The sequence below is a fragment of the Pleurodeles waltl genome, chromosome 2_2, assembly GCF_031143425.1.
Source record: "Pleurodeles waltl isolate 20211129_DDA chromosome 2_2, aPleWal1.hap1.20221129, whole genome shotgun sequence".
Classification (NCBI taxonomy): domain Eukaryota; kingdom Metazoa; phylum Chordata; class Amphibia; order Caudata; family Salamandridae; genus Pleurodeles; species Pleurodeles waltl.
This window is the reverse complement of record NC_090439.1, coordinates 1,037,169,346-1,037,195,069: the sequence shown is the minus strand read 5'-3', so window position 1 is coordinate 1,037,195,069 and position 25,724 is coordinate 1,037,169,346.

The window sequence follows — 25,724 nt, the reverse complement described above, 5'->3', positions numbered from 1 at the left end:
CCACAGTGGGTGGGTTTCCCACTGTTCCATCCTGGGGAGTGCAAAGCCACAGTCTCTCAAGTGGATACCTTTCTCCAATGGTTCTGGAGGGGGACTGGTGCCCAGAGTGCTTCATCCTGCCAAGGACAGACGGAGTGGATGCATGTCTCCACTGGTTCTGGAGGGGGACTGGTGCCCAGAGTGCTTCATCCTGCCAAGGACAGACGGAGTGGATGCATGTCTCCACTGGTTCTGGAGGGGGACTGGTGCCCAGAGTGCATCACTCTCACTGTGACGGTCCCAGTTCCGTCACTGCCCCTGCCGCACATGGGCCAGCGGTGCTTGAGCTGCCGGTGCTTGCCCTGTTCAGCGGTGCTTGCCATGGGGGTCTTTGCCCTGTTCAGCGGTGCTTGCCCTGTTCAGCGGTGCTTGACTTTGCTGTCTCGGACCTGTTCAGCGGTGCTTGCCATGGCGGTCTTTGGCCTGTTCAGCGGTGCTTGCCATGGCGGTCTTTGCCCTGTTCAGCGGTGCTTGACTTTGCTGTCTCTGACCTGTTCAGCGGTGCTTGCCATGGCGGTCTTTGCCCTGTTCAGCGGTGCTTGCCATGGCGGTCTTTGCCCTGTTCAGCGGTGCTTGCCATGGCGGTCTTTGCCCTGTTCAGCGGTGCTTGACTTTGCTGTCTTTGACCTGTGCAGCGGTGTTTGCCATGGCGGCCCCTCATTGCCTAGCGGGGCTGTGGCTGCCAGGGCCCTCCTGGGCACTGACTCTGGCGGTGGCCTCCTGGCCACTGACGATGGGACTGCCCTCCTGGGCACTGTCTCTGGCGGTGGCCTCCTGGCCACTGACGATGGGGCTGGCGGTGGCCTCCTGGGCAGCGGGGATGATGGCGGGCTTCTCTGCCTTGCTGCTCTTCCCAGACTTTGGCGATTTCTTCTGCCCCTTCTCCACCTTGGGAGGAGTCACAGCTGAGTGGACACTCCCCCCGGGACCCTTGTGAGCGGCTTTGCCGGCTGGAGTCTTCCCCCTGTCCCGCCGGGCACTGTCCAACTTCTGGTGCTTCACAGGGGGGGGACTGGCTGTGCTCTGACTCCGTGTCACACTGGCTGCCCTGGTGCCCGGTGCACACCACATACCTCTAACAGGCACAACTGGTACCTGCGATTTTTTGGCTGAGCTGCTAGTACAGGACCTAGGAATTGGAGGGGGGGTGGTGGGAAAGAGGTCAAGGTTGCTGAGGAAAAGTTGCTTACGAACACTGGGATGGGTAGCTGGAGGTGGATGGATGTTGGGTGGGTGTGTGCCCGCGTTTGTGTACTTTGGGAGGGGGCATCACAGACACACTGGGAGAGGACACAGGGGACGTGTAAATGGTAGTGGGGGTGGTGAGTGCAGGTGAGCGGGGTGTGGTGGTGGGTGTGCTGGTGCGGGACCTAGTGGCTGTAGTGGTAGTGCATGCAGGTGAGAGTGTAGACGACACTGGGAGGGAAGAGGGAGACGACGAGGAGGGGGACACAGTGGAGGCAGTGGATGTTGCTGTGTCTGTATGTGTGTGATGCTTGCGTGAGTGCCTGTGGGATGTGTGGTGCTTATGTTTGCCTGAGCTTCCCTTGTGTGTTGAGGTGTGTGCAGGCTGGTCTGATGGTGTGCTTGGGATAGGCAGAGGTACAGGGGATTGGGTCTGGGTGGAGGAAGTTGGAGGGGGGAGGCTAGAGACAGGGACAATGGCTGCCATCAGTGCTGAGGCCAGAGATTGCAGGGTTTGATGAAGGGCAGCCTTACCAGAATGAATGCCCTCCAGGAATGCATTTGTGTGTTGCAATTCCCTTTCTACACCCTGGATGGCATTCAAAATGGTAGACTGCCCAACAGTGAGTGACCTGAAGAGGTCAATGGCCTCCTCACTGAGGGCAGCAGAGGTGACAGGGGCAGGGGCTGAGGTGCCTGGGGCGAAGGTGATGCCCACCCTCCTGGGTAAGCGGGCACGGGGCGAAGGCTGAAGGCTTGCTGGGAGGGCGGTGCTGGTAGGGGGGGGTGGCGGCTGTACCTGTAGAAGTGGGGGGCACAGATTTTGCCGCCACCACAAGGGAGCTCCCATCGGAGGACGAGTCTGTGTCGCTGGTTGCTAATCCTGTGACCGCCGTGGTGCTCCCCTCGCCCTCCGTCCCACTGGTGTATTCCAAGTCCGTAGTGTGGCCCTCCATGGCCATGTGGGATTCAGCTCCCTTGTGCTCTGGTGCCACTGTACCTCCGCCTGATGATGCTGATACACACAAGAACAGGGAGAGCACAAAAAGGGGGGGGGGGACGACAGAAAAAAGACAGGTTGAGTGAATGGCTTACCGCTACCGTTGGCGGACAATACAGACACAGCAGCCCCCTGCACTACGCCGCGCTGTTGGGCTCTACTGATGCAGTTCCTGGGATATGGCCTACATGGCTATGGTCCACATCTGCACACATAGATGACACAGGGGCATGTATACCTGTACTTGGCACTCTACAGAGGTGGGGTGGAGTGCCACATGACCTGCATTACGAAGGGGCCTAGCCTACAAAACTCGCCCTGGCCTTGGGAAACCCACAGCCCTCCTCCCCCACCCAGACACCTTCACTGCACGCAAAGTCAGCTGAGTAAGAGTGTACTCACCCCCTTGTGTCTGCTGTGATGCCCTCAAGCGCCCATCCAACTCAGGGTAGGCCACCGCCAGGATCCGGAACATCAGGGGGGTCATGGTGCGACGGGCACCCCTCCCACGTTGGGAGGCCATCCACAGCTGAGCCTCCTCCGTCTTCTTGCTCCAGCGGCGAATGTCCTCCCATCTTTTACGGCAGTGGGTGCTCCGTCTCTGGTGGACCCCCAGGGTCTGGACGTCCTTGGCGATGGCACGCCAAATAGCCTTCTTCTGGTGGGCGCTGACCTACATGACATGTACAGGGGAAGAAGAGAAGTCATTACCAACTGCACCGTCAAAGTGAGTGGCCCACATCCCTACCCTTGCCATGTGGCACATGCATTCACAGTCCTTCATGCACGCAGAACTCTTCCCCCTTCCTTCTTACAACCAGCCCTCTCCACCCAGGCATAGCCCATACAACTTGCTCCCTGTGTACGCACCTGTTGGTCTGGAGGACCGTAGAGTAGCGTGTACTGGGGGAGGACCCCGTCCACGAGCTTCTCCAACTCCTGTGCAGTGAAGGCAGGGACCCTTACCACAGACGCACGAGCCATTGTCTCTTCCAGACCGAGGTCACAGCAGCACTTGCAGTGTAGGCCCTCTCCTGTAGAAGATCAGGTATCGAGTGATTCAACAGATAGAAAATGGCGGTCACATCCGCGGCGGTCACGTCTGCGGCGGTGCGTATCATTACTGCCGGCGCACTTCGTTATTGGCTCCTGGGACCCATAGGGTCCAATGTTAACCAATGCAGCATTGCGCAGTGGTCTTCGACCGCCTACCGCGACGGTGTACAACGCCAGCGCAGTTACCTCACATCCCATTGTCCCAGTTTAGAGGTCAGGCAGCCGCCATTTCAGGGGCCCACATGGCTTCATTTTCAACTGCGTCACACATACCTAGGCCTGGACTCAACACACATACAGACTACTTTTTGGATTTTGTTTTGTGTTCTGTGTAGACTGTGGGTACATACCTCTGAGTTGCTTGACTCTGTGGTCGCTGTTGTCCTTCCTAGGCACCGTCAGCTGGGACATGTGAGGAGATGGCGGAATCCTCCGGTGTACCGACCGCTGGTGGACCTGTTGACAATGAAGGAGTGCCATTTAATCATCACCTACAGGTTTGACTTTGCCACAATCCAGGAACTGTGTACCCAGTTGGAGCCTGACTTGATGTCAGCTATCCGCCATCCCACAGGGATCCCCCCTCAAGTGCAGGTGCTATCAGTGCTCCATTTCCTTGCAAGTGGGTCTTTTCAAACAACAGTGGCCATGGCATCAGGGATGTCGCAGCCTATGTTTTCCAACGTGTTGTCCAGAGTGTTGTCTGCCCTGCTGAAACACATGAGGAGCTACATCGTTTTCCCTCAGGTGGAGGATTTGGCTACTGTTAAAGGTGACTTCTATGCCCTTGGACATATCCCCAACATCATAGGTGCCATTGATGAGACCCATGTGGCTTGGGTCCCCCCCCACAGGAGTGAACAGTTGTACAGGAACCGGAAGAGTTATCATTCGATGAATGTACAGATGGTATGTTTGGCAGACCAGTACATCTCCCAGGTAAATGCTATGTTCCCTGGCTCAGTGCATGACGCCTACATCCTGCGGAATAGCAGCATCCCTTATGTGATGGGTCAACTCCAGAGGCACCGTGTGTGGCTATTAGGGGACTCTGGTTACCCCAACCTCTCATGGCTACTGACCCCAGTGAGGAATCCCTGGACCAGGGCAGAGGAACGCTACAATGAGGCCCATGGGCGGACTAGGAGGGTGATCGAACGCACCTTCGGCCTCCTGAAGGCCAGGTTCAGGTGCCTCCATATGACAGGTGGTTCCCTATTCTACTCACCAAGGAAGGTGTGCCAGATCATCATCGCCTGCTGTATGCTTCACAATCTTGCTTTGCGACGCCAGGTGCCTTTTCTGCAGGAGGATGGTCCAGATGACGGTGTTGTGGCAGCTGTGGAGCCTGTGAACAGTGATGAGGAGGAAGCAGAGGAAGAAGACATTGACAACAGGGACTCAGTCATCCAGCAATATTTCCAGTGACACACAGGTGAGAACACATTCTTGCCTACTACAAGTACTTTCACACTTCTACCTCTATCCTGTCTGTCAATTTCAAGCAGTATTTGGTAACTGAGTTGTACATTTCCATTACAGTTTCACAGGTGTGGTTACCAACGTGTGTCATCACCTTACATTCTTCATGGACTTGTGATGTGTGACATAGGTATATTGACATTACATTTGAGAACGGATTTTGTCACTGTCATAGCTAATACACATTTTCGAACTCACAGACTGACTCCAGATTCTTTTGTGCTTCAAGGGTGTTTATTGAAGTGCTAAATATTGGAGGGGGTGGTAAAATGGTGAGGGGTGATGGTGGAGGAATGTCCATGGCAGAGTCCAGTTTATTAGTCTCACAGGTGCATTGCCCATATGGGCATAGGAAGTGGAGCTTGGGCAGTTCCAATAGGGACAGCGTTACAAAGTGGGACAGTGGGATGACAATCAGGGTGGTCTAATTTCTTGGCGGGGGTCTTGCCATCGTGCTCTGTCCTGTTCCTGGATCTCAGGGACCGCTTGCGGGGTGTTTCTCTGTCTGCAGGGGATGGGGTGCTGGTGTGGTGGTCCTGTGGCGGGGCGTCCTGTCCACTAGCGCCAGCGGAGGTGGTGGGCAGTTCATCGTCCATGCTAGTGTCAGGGGCCCCTTGGAGTGCCACGGTGTCCCTCATGGTGTTCAGTATGTCCTTCAGCACCCCTACGATGGTGCCCAGGGCGGAGCTGATGGTTCTGAGTTCCTCCCTGAACCCCAAATACTGTTCCTCCTGCATGCGCTGGGTCTCCTGAAACTTGGCCAGGACCGTTGCCATTGTCTCCTGGGAGTGGTGGTATGCTCCCATGATGGAGGAGAGGGCCTCGTGGAGAGTGGGTTCCCTTGGCCTGTCCACCCCCTGTCGCACAGCAGCCCTCCCAGTTCCCCTGTGTTCCTGTGCCTCCGTCCCCTGGACCGTGTGCCCACTACCACTGCCCCCAGGTCCCTGTTGTTGTTGGGGTGGTGGGTTATCCTGGGTTCCCTGTAGTGGTGGACACACAGCTGATTGACGTGTCCTGGGTACGGAGGTATGGGCCCGCTGGGTGGGTGCTGTGCTGGTGTTACCAGAGGGTGGAAGGTCTGTGGTGGGCTGTGCCTGTGCGAGGGGAACCGACTGTCCCGAGGCCCACGATGGTCTGGGCTGGTCATCTGGATCCAGTTGGCCAGAGCTGCTGTCATCACTGCGGGCCTCTTCTGTGGGTGGGGTAGAGATGTCTGGACCCTCCTGTCTGGTGACGTTGGGTAGTGGTCCTGCAGAGGTGTAAAAGCATGATTATTGCATCTGTGTGTGTCATGGTGTGCAATTGGTGGGTGACCGTGTACCCCAGTGCTAGCATTCCAGTGTGGGGGCTTGTGTGCTGATGGTTGGGGGGTGTTATGGGTATGTGCAGTGGGCATGCTTTAGTGAGGGGTATCCATGCGTTGTTGTGTCATGCAGGGCTTGGTGTTGGGATGTGTGGTTTGTGTAATTAGTAAATTAGTGAGGAGTTGGAGTGATAGGGGAGGGGGTGAGGGTGGGGGTTTGTGATGGCATGCAGGTAGGGTGGGGGATATGATAGTTAAGATTTGACTTACCAGAGTCCATTCCTCCACCGACTCCTCCGAGGCCCTCAGGATGCATAATGGTCAAGACCTGCTCCTCCCATGTTGTTAGTTGTGGGGGAGGAGGTGGGGGTCCGCCGCCAGTCCGCTGTACCGCGATGTTGTGCCTGGAGACCACGGAATGCACCTTCCCCGTAGGTAGTTCCACCTCTTCCTGATGTCCTCCCGATTTCTTGGGTGCTGTCCCACTGGGTTGACTCCACCGACTATTCTTCGCCATAGCTCCATCTAACTAGCTATGGAGGTGTGCTGCACCTGTGCTCCAAATAGCTGTGGCTCTACCCGTACGATTTCCTCCACCATGACCCTGAGCTCCTCCTCCGAGAACCTGGGGTGTCTTTGCCGTGCCATGGGGTGGTGTAGGTGATGTGTGGGGTGGTGTATGTGGTGATGAGTGTGGTGATGTGTAGTGGTGTGTGGTGTTTTGTGCGTGGATGTTGTGTGGGTGATGGTGTTGTGTGCCTCTGTATGGTGGTGTTGTCGATGCTGTGCAGTCTCTCTGGCCTTCGTCAATAATTGTGGTCGTAGGGGTTTGTGGGTAATGTGGGAGTGTGTTTTATATTGTGTTGGGTGTGTGGGAGTGGTGTTTGTATGTGTATCAGGTATGTGTATTTGGAATTGTCCAATGTGGCGGTGTTTTGGAGATGTGTGTGTATTTTGAGCGCAGCGGTGTGTACCGCCAATGGAATACCGCGTTTGAAAGACCGCTGCGTTGATTCGTGGGTCGTGATAGCATGGGCGTGTTTCTGTTGGCGTGGCGGTGGAGGATTTGTTTTCTCCAGTTTATCACTGACCTTTGGTGTGGCGGACTTGTGTGGGTGTCTGTTTTTCGGCAGATTCCGAGATGTGGGTCATAATAGCTGTGGCGGAATTCCGCGGCCGCAGCGGTGTATTGGCGGTCTTCTGCACGGCGGTAAGCGGCTTTTACCGCCAATGTTGTAATGACCCCCCTAAGTGTCTATATGTAGCCGTTAAGTCAGTATATAAACGACGAACTTCAGCCACCGGCATATTTGCAACCGCAGGATGTGGTGTATATGTGGCCAATAAAGGCCAGGTCGGACCATCATTACTCAGTGGACCTAACCTTACTGGCAATATTGTATGGGGTAGGGCACCATCAAGCCAATTATTATGTTCTTGATAAGACAGAGGTATCTCTAGGTATGCGTTCGCCCTGTACTGGCCAGGCGCTTTCTCAATCGTATATGTGTGAAATGTATTTGTATTCCCATCAACTGCTGGAAATGTGACCCAGCAGTAGAAAAGTTCTGTTCTATAGGCTGCATGGGCGGCCACCACAAACATGACTGGACCACCCTGGATCGTAAGACCATGTGCAAGCAAATGTGTTGTGAGCGGCTGTCTCATATTAAGAGCTATTTGTATTACCTGGGGATTCGCCATTTAGAAAAACAGCGATGGTTCAGAGAAGGCACACCAAGACTGGGTCTTTCCTTTTAAGGTTCAAGCTTGAACAACCATCCGATATATTTAGGGTTACCTATATTGCGGTGGTGGAAGTCCTTAGTGCCACGGACGTCTCCGTTAAAGAAACTGAGGGATCGAGAGAGACTGGTGGACCCGAAAATTAGAGCCAGACCAATCGTTGGCGGCGCCATGTCGCGTATGCTCTCATTATCCAAATGAGACTACTGGATTTTTGGGCGGCAAGATCGTTCACAGTGTGGGGGACTAAGTCTAACCCACGGTGAAGGACCCTTGTCACCCCAAATCCGAGTTGAGCTCCGGCTAACTAGCAGTGCCTTATCTCTCCCAAAGGGAAGAGACAATTGGGCAGCCGAGTGCATGACATCTTAGTGCTTCCCAGGGAAGTCGTGATCACTCAGGTCCCAACCAGTTCTCTCATACACAGTGTGGTCTCATATATAAATGACAAAGGCAGTTTAAGTTTTATAGATTGGTTTAATAAAACAACTGCATTTTAGATAACAAGGCGTGAGCCGCAATAACCAGAACCATACAACACAGTAGGATTGAAATAGTAACGAGGAGAGTGTAACATAAGAATAATACTATCATAGTGCAACTAGATTACGTTCTCTCCTCTAAGTTCTATTTTTAGCACAGCATGTTAAGCTCTAAGCCTGCCTTTCAGGTTCCCTCAGGAGGACATCGACCCTCATACCTGAGCAAAGGCCTGTGATCGGGATCAGCATCTGCAACAGGGCAGGCAGCATCTAGTTGTGGGATCCTGGTCGGAATCTCCCTCTTACGTGTACCAGGACTAGGAAGTGTTTTTATAACTAACACACCGATGTTCTAAGAAACTTCCCTACGTAAGAATGTGTACTTTCTACGAACCCTAAAGACTAAACTTCTACCACGTCTATCGGCAATGTACCATACTGTATCCTTGACTGAAGCACAGAGCGAGCAAGAATGTATTGTTTGAGAACTTCAGTGCTGAAGTAAGCTAAACAGTGTGATAGAAGAAAATAAAACAAGACCGTGAAACTGGTTATTGTAAAATAACAGTGCGAGGCTAAATAAAATGCATCTAGCGCAGAGTGCACAGAGGCCTAATACTTTAAGCAAACGCGCTGAAAGCTACATTAAAAATGGCTACACTACACTCTTCTGGTACACCGTAAAGCTATCCATCCAGTAGGTAGGACATCCTCCACATGCTTCTCCAGCTCTTCTGGTGGGAAGGCAGGGGCCCTATCACCTGAAGGACACAGTTTGATTGCTCCAAGAGGTGGTAAACAGCAGCTCAGGTCGTGGAGGTCTTGCTGGCAGCAGTGTCAGGTGTTGATTGAGAGATTCAGCAGGAGATGATGGTCAGGTCCACCACATACGTGACAGTCACCGCCGCCAGACACTGCCAGTGGCCGAAGACCTCCTCAGGCAGAAATGTCATCCAATGGCAGGGTCCACCATGGTAGCATCCGCCTACCGTCATGGCGACTTTCGCCGGCGGTCGCGGGCGGTTCCTAATGTCCAGTGGAGTAGGTCAGGCACCCGCCATTTTAGTGGCATACATTGCTATTAGACGCTAATTTTGGATGCCTCATAATTGTGAAAATGTTGCTAAGACGATTCTTAAATGCTGGCCTTGTTCTGTCATGTAGGTCAGTCTTTTCAGTTACCACATTGCCAGCACATATTACAACATACTTGGGGATACAGTCACCACCCTCTCACTCACGAGCTATCCCTGATCCTGGGTTACTGACTCACAAGCAGAGTTGAAAGTTAGTTGCACATAATGTTGCCGTCAAGAGACATGATTTGTACACATTTTTTTGAAAGGCAAGGGGGTAAAGATGTGCTATTGTTAGCCTTGGTGTGTGCTGTGTCTCATGTTTTCAGTGACTCACGTGAAATGCCATAGTTTGTATATGACATGTATTATGTGAATTGCAAGGGACACAATGAGTGATGGCCATATCTTTCGTTTGTCCACATATTTACCCTGGGAGGAGAAGGATCAGACAACCTACTGTGTACCATTCACCAGCAGACTTGCAGACCATTGAGGACAGACATGTGATTCAGATCTACGTCCTGGATAAGCAGAGAATCGTGTTTTTTGTCATCAGTTAGAGCCAGATCTGATGCCAGCCATCCGTCTTCCAAATAGCATACCACCCATTGAACAAGCCAAGTCAGAGTTGAACTTCCTTGCCACAGGGTCCTTCCAAAATACAGTGTCGCTAACTGCTGGGATGTCCCAACCTATGTTCAATCTGGTCTTGAAGGATGTTCTCTCAGCAATGTTGAAACACCTGGACAGCTACATCCGTTTTCTTCAATGTGAGGATTTTGCCCATGTCAAGGCAGAGTTCTATGGTTTGGCACACATACCACATGTTGTGGGAGCCATTGATGGTACCTATGTAGCCTCCGTTCCACCGCCTGGCAAAGAACAGGTCTATCAGAACATGAAGAATTTCCATTCCATCAACGTCCAAGTAGTCTGTTTTGCAGAGCTCTACATTTCCCAAGTCTGTGACCAGTAGCTGGGTTCAGTCCATGATGCCATCATCATGCAGAACAGTGCTATTCCCCAGCTGGTGACACAACTTCACCCAGAGAGGGACTGGTAAGTAACATATGTCATGTGTGTCTGTACGCTATGTCTGCTGCCAGTGAGACGATGCTCTGGACTCATGGGTGCACACATGTCGCATTCCCTTACAGGGGACTCTGTATACCCAAACCGTCCCTGGTTGTTGACACCAGTTAGGAACCCAACCATGGCCAGGGGAAGTCCTCTTAAGCGATGCACATTGAAGGACACAGTGTGTCGTGGAGCAGGCTTTTGGGCTCCTGAAGGCAAGATTCTGGAGCATAGACAAGACCAGTGGAGACCTCCTCTACTCACCCGCAAAAGTGTGTAAGATCATTGTGGCCTGCTGCATGCTCTGCAACATTGCTCTGAGGAGAAACATCCCATACATCCCTGATGAGTGGGAGCTGGCAGTGCCCCTGGGGGAGAATCCTGAAATACTAAGTGAGAATGACAGTAATGAGGATGAAGGTTGAGACATGCGGGCTGATCTCATCAATCAGTACTTCACTTGAGTGTAAGTATGTGATGTGTGATTTCTGTCTCTGCATGGGGTACTGTAGGGGTCAGGTTTTGTGGAGAAGGGTATCTCTGTCACCATGAAACTGGGCCTCTGCTGCTATGCCCCTGGGGGAGAATCCTGAAATACTAAGTGAGAATGACAGTAATGAGGATGAAGGTTGAGACATGCGGGCTGATCTCATCAATCAGTACTTCACTTGAGTGTAAGTATGTGATGTGTGATTTCTGTCTCTGCATGGGGTACTGTAGGGGTCAGGTTTTGTGGAGAAGGGTATCTCTGTCACCATGAAACTGGGCCTCTGCTGCTATGCATCATACAGCCAAGGTTTGCTGGCTACATCAGACTTGAAGATGTAACTCTCTTGAGGATCTCCTTTGTCTGGGGCAGTCACATTGCATTGTCATAGAAACTACAGTATCTTTAGAAGAGTTTACTGTCTTATGTTAGCCGTTACCGGTATAAAGTCCTTGTTTATCACTTTTCCTCATGGGTCTCTTCACAATGCCATCCTCATGTGGGTATTTCAGAGAAGTGTTATTGACCGGTGGCTGTTGCTGGTCTGACATGTGAAGTGGACATGGATTGATCCAGGTACTATTGTTTGCAGATTTGTGGTGTGAGTCCCATACCCAGAATGCCTGAACAGTGGGAGGGCAGATATCGGAGCTACACAATAAACCCGTTAGCCCCAGTATGTTGGCCCAGTGGTCTCATGTGTATGATCATGTGTCATTGTCACATGTCATCCTATGCAAACCAATTCCTCTACCTTCATATTGTTCTGACAAGGATCCTGTATGACCTTTATGTACCCTTCATATTGTGCTGACAATGATCCTGTATGACCTCTATGTAGCTGTCAATGTGTTTCCTTATTGCAGGCCACAGCACCTAGGCCATAACACTGACATAGGAATGTAAGTTGCCAACAGACGGCTGACCGTTAAAAGAGGATGGACCTCTGAATAGGAAATGTTGTTCTGTCCTCTGTCTGTGTCATAGGGTATGTTAAATTGGTAGACATGGTTTTGGTATGTGACAAATGTAAAGCTGGTGACAAAATCCACCAATCTGTTAGCCTATTCAATGTGGCAGGGTCTTACCTAGCCCTTTTTTCTGTGGTCAGCAGGATGGTACTTTGAGATATTTCGACAGAGGCTACAATGTTTTGTCATTCTTGGCTATGACAGTCTAGACCTTTTGGCAGCCTATGTGCTACACAGTGTAAATAAAAAGTTTTGTGTGAGCGTCACTTGTGTCATTGTTTTGGAAGTGATCCTCAGCATGACACTCCCTGTGACATTTCCTTTCTTACATTACCATCTTATCAGTACATTGACCATCTCACAACGATCACAAATAACTAGTAGACTGGTATACATTGAATGTGCATTAGCTGTGTTTATTTACATGTGCACAGGACATGAGGGTGAAAATGTGAAGAAGAAATGTTAAACAGTAAAGGGGTCAGTCATGGTAGATGTAATCATTAGAGTAGCTGCCATAAGATTTGAAGTCCAAAGACCAGTGTCCTAAAATCATGGGAAATGGTAAGTGGTTGAAGAACAGTCAACAGAGTGAATCTGTGACACACAAAGGGGTTCTATCAGTAGGACCTCACTTCCTGGCAGTGGGTGTGGCTTTGCCATTTTCACCTCCTGGATGTTTGGGTGGACATCACCGCTTGCGGGGGTGGGTTCTTCAGCTACAGAGGCAGGGGTGTCTGAGGCAGGTCTTTCCCCTGGCAGGGCCTCCCTTCCACTGGCTGCCACACATGTAGAAGAGGCTGGTGTTAGTTGGACAATGAAAGGGGTGTGGTGTTGTTGACGATCCCTGCTCAGTGTTGAGTTGATGTCACTCAGCACCCCTGTTAGGGAGGTCATGTGGGCATTGTAGGCCTCCCACCGTTGCATAATTTCCTGGTGATTCTCCCTCTGCAGCTTCTGGATCTCCTCGAGTGTGGTAGGTACCTGGCCCATCATGCCTTGGGATTGTTGGTAAGCTCCCAAGACTTGGGTGATTATGTCCTGGCCAAAACTATCCCCAGCAGCCTTGTGCCCCTGGCCCACAGCATCCCTCCCACACACCCTACCCCCATCTTCCTGCACTGTTGGCACAGCTTGCTCCCTGGCACTGGTTCGAGATCCTTCATTGTCAGAGGTGCACTTTTGTGGCTCCAGTACCTGGACTGGGGGGCAAGAGATAGTTGTAACTGTCCTCGAGACACAGGTTTGGGGGCGACTGGTTGCCTGCGATGTTGATGAAACAGGGCTGGGAGGAGTCAATGCCGGCAGGGTGAGAATGGCAGGTGTCGTCTGACTAGGTTCCCCAGATGGGCCAGAACTGTTCTCAACATCCACACAATCAGGGGTGCTATCTTCACTTAGGTCTTCATCCGGGGGGTGGGAGAAGTGCAGTGTTCTCAATGGTCCCAGTGGCAGGTAGACCTGTTGAAGTGAGAAAAATAATGTTACAGGTTGTATTGTGACATGTTGCTCCAACAGTTTACCGTGACATTTGTTTAGAGCTATGTACACATTGGCTTTGCAGCTTTTCCTTATGTGACTGGCACACCTGCTATCAACAGTTTAGAGCTGACATTTGGTGAGCAGACCATTTCCATTTAAAGCCAACTTGCTACAGGATGTCTGTGTATGTTGGCACTTGCAGGTCTGTCAATAGACTAAAATATTTCCAGCAGTGCAGTTAAAACAGTGGCTGGGCCTGATGTTGCTTAGGTCATCTTAAGACCTAGTTGACTGCTATGCAGACAGACCAATAATCTTGTTGTTAACATGTGGTCAGTGCATTGTGGATGTGTTCTGCTACAAGCATTTAGATGATGCATCTTCTGACCTTTGATTTGTATTTCAGAGATTTGGCATACCGGTTGGGCTGTTCTTCCTGTCCACATTATTTCCTTCTTGGCTTAGCTATTCAAGATAGATCTAGCTGATTAGGCACATCACAAGGTGTAGCATTATCTGTTTCTGGGTACCTCCCAGGGATCTAAACGTCATGTGGACACTGTCCTAGTCACTGGAGTTAGAGGGAATGGTCCCCCTGGGATTTACAGTCATGTTACAGCAAGTACTACACACAGGATACATAAGTCATCCTTCAAGTGAGTACAGTTCCATTGCAATTTAACGTACAAGGATGTTAGGACAGATGCACAGTGGACTGGTGTTTTGCATTGAGTAGACAGTGCCTGCTGGCTTTAGTATTCCTGTAATTGCCTGTCCTGTACCCACACACTATACCAATGAGATCCCCTCACGTGAGTACAGATCAATAGCTGAGTAGTGGGAGAGGGGCTATAGTAGCAGAGGACAGTGTTGTTGCTGAGTATAGTGTGAGTCCCAGTGCCTGCTGGCCTTAGCATTTGTGCCATTGCCTGTCCTATACTCACACACTATACAGCTGAGATCCTCTCAGGTGAGTACAGTTCAATAGCTGCGTAGTCAGAGAATGGTCATAGTAGCAGAGAACAGTGTTATTGCTGAGTAGAGTGTGATTCCCAGTGCCTGCTGACGTTAGCCTTCCTGTCTTTGCCTGTCCTACCCACACACTATAGAGATGGGACCCTCTCAGGTGAGTTCAGTTCACAAGTGATTTGCACTGCAAGGTGATTTTGGGTGTGGTACAATGTTGAGGTTTTTATAATGGTAGAACAATGCCTGCTGGGAGTTGTAGTGTTGTCAGTCCCTGTACTACACACACCACACACATATTGTGCCCTGCAGGTGAGTCTATTTCACATGTGACATGCCAGACAGGGGTATTTGGACAGTTGGACATAGGGTTGGTGAGTGGAGTGACAGTTACAGTGGTAAAGGGTGATCATTGAGCATGCATGCAATACATTTTTGCGCCATTTGTCTTGTTGTGACTTACCCATCCCAACTCCCCCAGGTATTCCTGTCAAGCCCTCAGCATGCAGGATGGCCAAGACCTTCTCCTTTGATGATGTGAGCTGTAGGGGAGGAGGTGGGGGACCACCACCAGTCTTGAGGACCACCAGCTGGTGCCTGGCGGCCATGGAACGTACTTTCCCCCTTAGGTCATTCCACCTCTTCCTAACGTTGTCTCTTGTGCATGGGTAGCTGCCTAGAGAATTTACTCTGTCAACTATTTTTTGCCACATTTCCATTTTCCTCACAATTGTAGTCTGCTGGATTTGGGCTCCAAATAAATGTGGCTCTACTCTAATGATTTTATCCACCATGACTCTTAACTCCTCATCTGTGAAACGGGGATGTTTCCATGGTTACATGGTGGTGGGAAACAAGGAAAAATATGAGTAATGACATTTGGGTGCTGTGTAATGAGGGAGTGACTGGGAGCAAAATTGGTGTAGGGGTGCTATTATGTGTGGTGGGGGCGTTGTGAGGGTGTGGGATGTGTGCCCAGTGAAAGATGGAGTGGTGCCTATTCCATAGTTCTGTATTATTAAATGGTGCTCTGTCTTCTGTGTGTGACTTTGTAGATGCAAGGGATTGTGGTGTGTGAAGGGGTGTGTTTTATACTGTAATTTGAAGGTGAGTTGAGTGTGTGAATGTGGGTCAGATGTGTGGTTTTCAATGCTCACGATAATATTTTACTGTGGGATCCACCGACCACTGTGGTTCGCACCACCATTGATAGACCGGCATGACATGAGCGCCATGCCAATGACCGGCATGACATGAGCGCCATGCCAATTTTCGACTTGTAATAGGTTCGGTGGTAGGTGGACGGGCTGGTGGTTCCGGGGATCAGACTGCCTATTTCCCACCCTCCCGAGTCGAGGCAGTGTTGGGTTTTTGGCTGTCTTTTGGCAGGCCTGGTTATGTTACTCATAATACGGAAGTCTTTTGGTGGGCGTCACCATGCCAGTTTGGCAATCTGTCTACAAAGCTCATAATGAGGCTCTTAGAGAACCATTTATTACAACATGGGCTTTTTTTTTTTAAACTGTTTTTAGACAATAATAATTACAACCATAGAATTAATCTCTAAAGTATGCAGCACTCCTAACTGTAGAACAAAAGCTCCAGTCTAATAGGGTGCTTGGATGCATTGATTAAATTGTGGATGGGTCCTGGATTTTATGGCCCAGCAAACATAGGGTCATTAATTAAAAGAAAATTCTCTAAGGGGGGGTGCTGTATTTCTTCAGCCCCCACATGCCTTCTTTTTAACATTGGTGTTTCCCCCCTGCCCATTTATGGGGGCTACAACAAAGGGAGGAACACAAGTACTGAAGAGCCCCGCAGGGCATTATGGGGCACTCCTCTGGAAGCAGTGAATATTTTAGTAGCTGCACTCCCACTGTGCAGAGTAGAGCTGTGTAGCTTTTCCTTTTGTTTATGTTATTTCTTGGGGGTTGCTGGTCCCATTCGAGTGCTCTGCATTCTCCTCATGGTGTAGGCAGCCCAGGGAGCCCATCTGTGGCTGATCTGCTGGCTCCCTGCATGGTCTGAATCTCTGTGTGCGGCCCCCGTAGCTGACAGTCTCTTTTTCCATGCTTGTCCCTGTGGGTGGTGGAGACCGCCTGCTCTCCCAAGAAATGGGCACAGGGAGCTTGCAGGCCCACCACCACTAAAGGAGGGGCACAAAAGTGCTCCCCTGCGCTCTTGGTGCTCATTGGTCGACGGTGCAGTCCCGGCCTCCTCCATTATCAATATGGCCTGGGAGGATGCGGTCCCTGAACCCGAGGGATAGTCTGGGGAGGGGGCCATACACACCCCATCCCTAGGAAAAATTTGATAAATTAATCCTGCGTTAACCCCAGGGTCCTGGCCCACCCTGGGGGTACATTAAAACAGTGGCCGAGACCCACTCGCTTCGTTGCCAAAAACGTCAAAGGTTGTCAAACTAAAATGCCATAATTCAGGCCCCGTTCGCCTGATTTTGACAACCTTGGGCTCATTTTACTCCTGGAGGCAAGATCTAGCCACCAGGGGTAGTTGCAGAAGATCTCTCCCCTCCACTGCAGTGCAGTCCTCAGTCAGCTGGTTCTCATGGCTCTCTGTGCCAGTCTTCCTCCTGGTCTTTGTCTCTGGGTGCAGAAGTCCAGGGCTTTCCTCCAAAAAAAGGTTTAAGGGGGCCAACACCATTGGCCCCTGGGGAGACAAGTGGTCCTAAGGTCAGCTGGACAGAGTTCTTACTAATTTCTGGTTTCATCCGTGCAGTTCTCCATGGCAGTTCCAGAGTCCAGCAGCACAGTTACAGGGCTGGGCACATCAGTAAACTCCCATGCACTGCCTGCACATGAGTGTACACGAGTGCACACATGTGTGTACATGTCTTCACATGTAACCACTTAAGTGCCCTTTACCCTTGCTGGGTCACAGCACCCTTATCTTAAAAGGCGGATACCGGAGGTAAGCACACCCAGTCTGAGTAGGTAGAAACCAATTGCAACAACAGTAATACCCAAACCAGGCAAAGTTCCCTTGATCTGCTTGCCATGCCGCCCTATTTTACTGATCATTATAGATGCAAAGATATTCACAGGCAACCTGGACCAACTCTCAGGCCCTTTTTTGCACGGCCTCTTGGGCCCCGGACCAGCAATGATCATCCCAGAAAGGGGATGCCTTGACAACAGAAAACACATGCTACATATAATGGACAAAGCAATCCGAGTTCAAATACCAAGTTTTCTCTTATCTATTGATGCCGGGAAAGCGTTTGATAGGGTTCAATGGCCCTTCTTCTGGGAAGGTCTAGGTATAAGTGGAATAGGACCTAAATTCCAGAGATGGGTGTTTAGCAGCTATGACTAACTGACCGTCTGAGTAAGGGCCAATGGTACAACTTTGGTCCCCATTGTGATACAAAGAGGAACACAGCAGGGTTACCCTACCTCCACTTTTTTCACATTAGATATGGAACCCCTAGTGGATGGAATATGTAGAAAACCCAAATTACAAGGATCACATTTGGGAAAACGGAACATAAGATAGCACTTTACACAGATTACACCCTTTTGATGTTGGACAAACACACTGACTGTGTTCCCAACATTACTCCATGAATTAAACACATTTGGCCAAATGTCAGGGTTCAAAGTGAATAAGCAAAAATCACAGGTCTTGGGACTGCCAAGCAGCCCTTCAGGAAAAATGTCCATATCTGCGGGCTCATCAACACATCACCTACTTAGACATCACCTCTGTTCAACAATAACTCACACAGCTAATAGAACTACATCGACCTATGCACAGCCCTTAGGGACTTGCAGAGTTGGAAGATGAGTTAGAGGGACTATCTCACATGTGATGCTGAACGGCAGTCAAGATAACCCTGCTACCAAAAATCTTATACACAATGCAGGTTCTTGTGCTTCATCCACCACAAGGCACACTCCCTAAAGTACAGTGTCTCAAAGAAGGGTTCATCTGGAAGGGTACAAAAGCCAGAATGCCCAAGCAACAGCAATGCACTCTGCCGGAGGAGGAAGGGCTTGGAATCCCATGTCTCAAGCGCTATCATGTGCCCATTCAACTGTCCTACTTTGTGGAATGACAACACAATGCATCAATGAAATACTGGAGTTTCATGGATCAGTCAGCAGCTGACATCCATGTGTGGAAGATTCTCTGGTTAGTGAAGAGACACTTTTCTGTGCGAGCCACTCACCTAAATTTCAGGCATTCCGATGGGACGATGGCAGTTCCACAATCCGGGTGAGGACTAATGTGGCCGCAATGATAAATACATTGCCCGATTGCAAGTCCACAAGGGGAAGGGTATTTTGGGAGGAGGAAAAGAGAAAATACCAGCTTCTGCTTCATGGACTGCAGAATCAGACTGCTGGACCATGGACTGCCTGTTGTGTTGGGTGGAAGGACTTCTGATTTCTCAAAATACTGGGTTCTTGGTTTTGAGGATTCTGGGCTGCAAAATAATTACTTCATTAATACATTGAACTTGCATAAACTATTGTACATTGCATAATGTCAGTTATTGTTGACACGTGCATGAATTTCTAGAACGCTTCTCAAGTCCTCTTTTTACAATATTTTCAGAGTCTCTGAAACAATGTCCAAACTCAAAAACAATCAACTTGACTAAAGGGCTTCTTTGTGTTCTGGTGTATTCACTTGCCAATAATAGTTTTGATAAACTTGCTCTGCTTCCAATCTCCAAAATCTCAGGGGAGCATTTGTTACAGGAAATACGTCTTTCCTTAATGTCTGTTTAGCAGTATCTTGGATTCCCACTCAAACAATAAATCACTCTAGTTCTTATTGTCATGAATTATTTAAAAGACAGAGCTCTGTTTTGTTTCATTTAAGCAAATAATCTTTCTGTACCTTGAAATTAACTTACTTGCTTAAAAGTATCAGAAGAACCCAAACTGTTTTTCTTTAACCTTTGATTATAACAAATGAGACATTTAACAAACATTGGTTATTTCAAACTTGATATTCAAGGATGTAATGAATATACACAAACAAGTCTGAATTTTGCAAGCAACAACATCTTACTGTAATCAAGCTCTTGGTTGTGCTAGTGTTCCCACAACAGGCACAAACCATGGTGCTCTAAATAACTACCCATAATTCTGGTCACCATGGCTGCCTGGGACAGAGTAGCTCTCCAACTGGAAGAGACATCAATCTCCGCCTGATGACCCCTATCATAGGCAGCCCTGACTTCCCGCCAGCTTGAGACGGCAATGATTTCCTGTCCTAGCAGGAAATGAACTGTAAGCACAATGGGGATCTCTTTGACCGGAAATGGCTACAACCTTTCAAACAACTGTAGAGAGACTGCAGCCTACCAGTAAAGGAGCGTATTCGCTATATGCAGATATGCCACTGAGTGACACAACCCGCAATAGAAGAACTTGCTGCCCATCTACTGATCCCATTCGAGAAATGGCTCATCTACAAACCCAATTACAGTCATCTGGTCTCTGAGCTCTATAAGTTACTCCTAATATTGATCCCATTGCCACAAAAAGCAACCCAAAAGAGATGAGAAAAGGAACTAGAGTGCAGACTTTTAGGCAGGGAGTGGGCGGGGGGGGGTGGAGCTTTCACACCATACACACAATGCAAACATGGCTGCAGGTAGAGAAACAATGGTTGAAATCACCCATTACTGGTACTACAGCCCCACCTAAGTCAATAACTGCCTCCCAAATAAGTCCCCGAAGTGCTGGAGAGGGTGTAAATTATCCAGCACCTTTACATATCTTCTGTTGTACTGTCCAGCACTGGGACTATATTAGACACTGGTGCTTTCTAGCATTAACAAAACATTCAATACTGAGATTCACCCCTTCCCCGCCTATCCCATCATAGGATTACCCAACACATGTACGTCCCTGCTACGCTCTCATCGAGGGAAGGTGAACACTCTAGACTTTGCTGCAGTGTTATCTTGGTCCTCTGGGGCAAACATAAGTATCCAGAGTACGGTGGAAGTCTGCATCGACCTAAGATCCTGTTGGAGATAGAAAGGACCTCAGTGACGCTTGAGGCAAAAGAGACAGCTTTCGAGAAACCATGGGGACCATGCATCAACTTCCTTAAACAAGACTACAGGGATCTTACATGCCCCAGATACCTGTGAGTGCTACACCATACACCATCAGAGACACCACTGCTAAATCCTGTAGAACACTCCATATGCACAAAGTTGGATATCTGGGAAACACAAAACATTGACTGCTGGATACACTAGAAGCGATACAGGGCAGATACTAGTAAACAATGGTGACAGTGGCAGGTGTGGTCACACCAGCGACCAAGATGGCTGCCTGGGATTGAAGCTCCGACACAGGTGCTCATATGAGCGAGGTTCAAACATGTGCTGACATTGTGAACCATCCAAGATGCAGGAAACCCACTACTAAATGTAGCGGTCCGAACTGATGCTGCTGGGTGGAGTGCGTTGGCCCTAGGGATGGTAGTCTGGTCCCAGGCTGAGGTGCCCCAGTGGTGGCTTTGGAGGACAGAAGGCAACAGATGCCACTGGTGAGCCTGAGGCAGAGGTTATTGAGCCTTGATGCGCTGACCCACGACTATGCCCACATCCAACTAATGGCAGGCCATGGCATTGAGGCAGCCAGCTGGATAAGGAAACGGCGAGGTGCGCAGTTTGTTCCTTTTTACCTGGATGACAGCAGATGCCTGAGGTCTGCCAAAGCGGCCGACAAGGCTGTAGACACTGAACTGCAAGAGTACCGGTGAGTGTCCCTCATCTCCATCTGCACCCATGAATACCCTGCCTGAATTGCTGCCACCACAGAGGAACCTCTGAGCCAAGGGAAGGATAAAATTATGAGACCAGGGCCCTTGGGAGTCACCCGGCTGTGAGATTGAGGACTCTTCACCTATGCTGTATTAGCCTGAGGTGCTTGCCCACATCTTTACTAAGGGCCCCAAGACAGGCCTGCCAGTGCTGGACGGCTACTTGTGCAGATTGTGGACTCCGGTGTACGTCCACACTTCTGCGATACTCTGGGGGCTGGAGCTGGGGAGCACAACATCCTTTGATCCCACAGTGATCCATGCTGTGAACCATCTGAGACTCCAGGGCACATCGGTCACCCCCCACACCCTTGTAGCATAATAGGGAGGGGAGACCCCAGACAGCACAAGCTCCTTTTTGAACAGCCCAAGGTCCAAAGGTACCAGACCTTAGTGTCAGACACAGAGGATGGAGCAACAGGGGACACCATACCTGGTCCCTCGGACAGCACGACAGCCATAATGACCAAACTGCGTGCAGGATTCCAGTCAAATTATTCCCTTTTTGATACCCTCACCAGTAGGCTAGATCGTGTATGTGAGAGACTAGATAGACACTCCAACTGTCTAAATGGAGCTGAGGGGTGCATCTCAAAGCTGGAAAATAGTACATTGTTGACTGAAAAACATATGGGAAAAGTGAAACAACTCCTCAAAAACCTTGTAGTAAAGAATGAAGATCTGGTATTAATATATGGATCATTGGGGTGGCCACAGATACGGGCTGCCAAGAGGTGTTCATAGAGCGCATCTTCTCAGAACATTTTACTTGACAGAGTTTTACGACCCATTTCCAGATCACTTGGTCCACTCCTGCCGTCTGGTGCACCCCGCATCCACTCATAGCTCATAGCTCACCTGCTTAACTACAGGGACAGAGACAGCAATGCATCTAGCGAGAGAACGAGGAGCAATAAAAGTGCAAGGATATTCTATATTCCTGTTCCCTTATTTCATGCTTATGGTGCGGCAAGCAAGGCACAAGTTTGCGATTTCAAAAAAACACTACGCTAGCAGGGGATGAACTATTGTGTGTTATACCTAGCTCGGCTGTGAGTTGAGATTGATGCAAATGATTGGATCTTCAGTACCGCAGCAGAAGTTGCGGACCTTCGTAAACAGCATAGAATAGGCAAGAACTCGACCCACAGTAACAAACCTAAATGCTCTCCTACTGTGGTTCCTGCAGATTCAGAACACTGACCACCAGACTGAGAATTCCTGCGTTAGAATGCATCAAGTCTAGCCTCTGTGCCATATTATTGACTGCCTGGTGGTACACCCACAATTGGTACATTTGTTTTCTTTTACCTGAACTACCTTTGAATGATTTTCAGATTGAAGCCCAGCATAATGTTTAAAATCTTGAGTTCACCTTTCAATTGAGCCTCGCCCTCCATGATGTTGCCCACCCCCTGAGGTGTACACCATGGGCCAGATTTATGGGAGGCTTGCAGTGGCACTGCACCACACATTTTGATGCAGTGGCAGTGCAAGCAGTAAGTCATATTTATGAACCAACACATTTGCCAAAATGTATTGTTTTTAAAGGCTTGCTTGGGACAAAAGCTGGACCAAAAGTAGCTTCTCCATGTACAATATAATATATGCAATGTAGGTGTTCCTGCTCAATATTTGTGATAAATGTAACACAGTCATATTCATGAGTTTGGTAATGCATCACACATTGTTGGGAAGCTCATGGCAAAGCCTGAAATGGGCCAGAATTGCTGCACATCAGCAACCCAGGCGTAGGAAATGACACAGTGACTGTGGCACAAAAAGAATAAATCCACAAAAACTTTTGGCAAGCTCAACTATGCCATGGATGTCATCATTCTGCAGCTAGGAGTCGCTAGGAGAACACCACTGTGCAGGCAATGAAGGAGGATGGAGTGCGTATTTCGGCAGGGCATATCCCTCATTGACCTCAGGGAGGAGGAGGTCATAAAATACTTAAGACTCAGGATGGAGTTCATCATTCAGTTGCTCCATAATATTAGGCCAAGTCTCCAGCCACCAACTGCGAGGCCCACCAGCCTCCCATCACATATGAAACTAATGGCTGGAAGTCACATGCTGACATCCAGAGCACAACAGCCAGAGTGACAGGTATCACAGGGACTATTTTATGCATTCCCCCCTGACCAGGATGCCATAATCTGAATCCCCCACCCCCCAGTACCTCCTCTTCCTCAAGACCCGCCGACAATGACTGGACACCAAGCAAGACTTATATTCCATTGAGGGATTCCCACATGTCCTAGGTGCAATTGATGGCACACCTGTGCAATTGGTGCCCCCTGTTGAAATACCCCACCTTTTCAGGAACCAGAAGCACACCTATTCTATCAATGTCCAGGCCATAGTTGGACCATCTAGGGATGTTCCTCAATGTGGTGGCCAAATATGCTGGGAGTGCACATGATGTCTACATCTTCCAACACAGTATAATCAATGAGCGCTTCCACAATGTTCAATATGGGAAAGTATATGTCATACCAACTGACATTTAGAAATGTATGGCATAATATCTATCTCTGTGTATGCCTATGGATCTAGCAGCATATTTACGAGAGGTCTGTGTCATGCTTTCAACACACATTGTGGTACATGCATGATGCAAACCTCTTAGTCAGAATTTTGATGCCATGTAAAACCACTTTGTGTGGCTTTGAATGGCTTCAAAAATCTGGAGTAATACAATGCAGCACACACTGCTGCAATGCATTACTCTGCATAAGGGAAGTGTCCCATTGGCTTTAAATATGTGCTTCTAATAATCTCCCATGTTTTATGATTATTCATTTCCAGAGTGTCAAAACCTGGTCAGCCTGGGAATGCGGCAAAAAGATACACCTCCCCAGGTGAGGTTTTGCAACTGCATTCCAATAGCAAAACAATTGTGCATCCCTGTTGGAAAATGGGTTATTGGTAAGGGCAGGTAGGTACCTACACCTAGCAACAAGCCACTAACCTCCACCTAGGTACAGTTAGGTCTCAGTAAATTAATCCCAGCTCAACCCTTGGTAGCTTGGCAACGAGCGTCAAGGCTTAACTTAGGAGACAAAGTGTAAAGCATTCAAATATCATAAAACAGTAATCAAATAAAACACAGGAAACAGTTTAAAAATCCAAAACCAATTTATAAGAATAGTTTATATTTTTATCTTTAAAATGACACAAAAACGATTAAAATCGGTTCAGGGGAACCGGAGATATGAATTTTTAAAGAACTACTATTTTTCTAGCGCTTAGAAACAAAAAGCGCCAATCGGGTCATCTGGTTGCACCAGGACCGGGGCAAAGTCAAAGTTTCAGGCCGACCGCGATGGAGCCCTGCTCGGCTACAAGTCGCGGGAAGCCTCGGTTAAAAAGTTACCTTCTGACTTAGGTGGTCATTCTGACCCTGGCGGTCTTTGACCGCCAGGGCGGAGGACCGCGGGAGCACCGCCGACAGGCCGGCGGTGCTCCAATGGGGATTCCGACCGCGGCGGTAAAGCCGCGGTCGGACCGGCACCACTGGCGGGGTCCCGCCAGTGTACCGCCGCCCCATTGAATCCTCCGTGGCGGCGCAGCTTGCTGCACCGCCGCGGGGATTCCGACCCCCCCTACCGCCATCCAGATCCCGGCGGTCGGACCGCCGAGATCCGGATGGCGGTAGGGGGGGTCGCGGGGCCCCTGGGGGCCCCTGCAGTGCCCATGCCACTGGCATGGGCATTGCAGGGGCCCCCGTAAGAGGGCCCCTACATGTATTTCACTGTCTGCTGCGCAGACAGTGAAATACGCGACGGGTGCAACTGCACCCGTCGCACAGCTTCCACTCCGCCGGCTCGATTCCGAGCCGGCTTCATCGTGGAAGCCTCTTTCCCGCTGGGCTGGCTGGCGGTCTGAAAGCGACCGCCCGCCAGCCCAGCGGGAAAGTCAGAATTACCGCCACGGTCTTTCGACCGCGGAACGGTAACCTGACGGCGGGACTTTGGCGGGCGGCCTCCGCCCGCCCGCCAAGGTCAGAATGAGGGCCTTAGTCTCTTTTTTGAAGTTTTTCTTCACCGGGACGAACCTGCCAGTTGAATCCGACCTCCTGGAGCCCTTGTCCGGATACGCGATGTGGGTTTCCTTGGTGGTGATTTTTACCTTCGGACTTAGTCGTTTTTTCGAGATGAAAATCCTTCGACCGGGGTAAACCTGGATCTTGATCCGACGTCCGTGGAGCCCTTCTCGGATACGATGGCTGGGAGGTCCCGGCCAACTTTTTACCTTCGGACTTAGGCCCTCATTACGACCCTGGCGGTTTGTAACCGCCAGGGCCGCTGGACGCGGAGGCACCGCCGACAGGCCGGCGGTGCCCCGCGGGGCATTCTGACCGCGGCGGCTTAGCCGCGGTCAGAGAAGGGAAACCGGCGGTCTCCCCAAGGAATCCTCCAAGGGATTCCGACTCCCCCTCCCGCCATCCAGTTCCTGGCGGTTCTCCCGCCGGGAACCGGATGGCGGGAGGGGGAGTCGCGGGGCCCCCGTAAGAGGGCCCCAAAATGTATTTCACTGTCTGC